We start from the raw sequence: 1,704 nt of genomic DNA on the forward strand, positions 1-1,704 counted from the left end.
TCCTCGTGCAAGGCTTGACTGTCCGTTTCTCCTGCCCCGTCTTCCTCCACACAGTGGTGGGCAGAAAGGAGTTGGGTGCATGGCCTTCAGTCCTCCCACTGTGGAAGCTGAGCCCTCATGGTGAGGAGATTATCCCGGATTCCATGGAAAAGCTACAATTGTTACAAAAGTATCTGGCTTCCAAGAAAGGCAAAAATGAGGTTTCTGCCACCAAAAGGAGAGCTGTTTCAGGAGAAAATGTGGGGAAGCATATGAGCAATTCTCCTTTAGAACTTGAGTGTGAAATTGTTGGCCTTGATGTTTGCATAAAGTCATTTGGGACTCAGTTTTGCCACAAAAGTCCTTGGTCTGACGGTTGGTAAGCTGCCACCGTGGCTGCAATTATTTCTGCACTGTTACACACCCCAGCTTTTACTTTCTTTAGCCCAATTTTTGTCACTTCAGAACCTCGAGCACCCTTGTTCATTCATTCATTCAGTCGTATTTTTTTGAGCACTTATTGGGTGCAAAGCACCGTACTAAGCACTTAGGAGAACACAGTGTAACAACAGACAATCAATCAATCAATCGTATTTATTGAGCGCTTACGGTGTGCAGAGCACTCTACTAAGCGCTTGGGAAGTACAAGTTGGCAACATATAGAGACAGTCCCTACCCAGCAGTGGGACACATTCCCTGCCCACAGTGAGCTCACAATTGAACCCTTAGAAGCTCCCTCTTCCATTTCATCTCCTTCCTTTTTCTCTCATCCCTGGACCTTCCCACACCCTCTCCTCTCCAATTCCTGCCTTCGGACCTTTTTCACACTTCCTCCATCTCCTACCCACTGCTAAGGGGAAGCACAGAACTGGCAGTCAGGAGACTTGCGTTCTCTACCTCTTCTTGCCTGCTGTGTGACCATGTGAAAGTCCCTTCACTTCTCTGTACTTTAGCTTTTCATCTGCCAAACAGGGACAAAAGCCTGTTTTCCCTCCCTCACAAACTCTGAGTTCCCTACGGCCACAGTCTGTGGGATCATTTATTTTGTTAGTATTTTTGGTTTTGTTCTCTGTCTCCCCCTTTTAGACTGTGAGCCCACTGTTGGGTAGGGACTGTCTCTATATGTTGCCAACTTGTACTTCCCAAGCGCTTAGTACAGTGCTCTGCACACAGTAAGCACTCAATAAATATGATTGATTGATTGATTGATCTTGTATCTAGCACAGTACTTGGCACAGAAAGTGCTTAATAAATGCCTTCATTATTATATTTTCTTCTCCCCTTTCCCTTACCTGTCATCATCATCAATGGTGTTTATTGAGTACTTACTGTATATTACGCTTTTGGGCCAGTACAACAGAGTTGGCAGATCTGTTTCCTGCTTATAACCGGTTCCCCCTTTTCTTCTTCCTCTCTCCAAGTTCCCTCGCTCCCCAAACACACCTACTCATTCCCTCTCTCTCCCAATATTCTCTCTTCCAGTAGGTGCCCAATAAATACAATTGATTGATTGATTGATTGATTGATTCCCAGGCTCTCTTTTTCCCCTTTGCTTCCTAGTTTCCATGTACATATCTTTAAATTTTGCATAATAAATTAGTTTTTTATTCAAATTAATATCTGTCTCCCCTATGGACTGTAAGCTCGTTACGGGTAGGGAACGTGTCTGCTAATTCTGTTGTATTAGACTATCTCAAGAGCTTAGTACAGTGCTCTGCACACAGT

The sequence above is a fragment of the Tachyglossus aculeatus genome, chromosome 7 (genome assembly GCF_015852505.1).
Source record: "Tachyglossus aculeatus isolate mTacAcu1 chromosome 7, mTacAcu1.pri, whole genome shotgun sequence".
In the NCBI taxonomy this organism is placed as follows: Eukaryota; Metazoa; Chordata; class Mammalia; order Monotremata; family Tachyglossidae; genus Tachyglossus; species Tachyglossus aculeatus.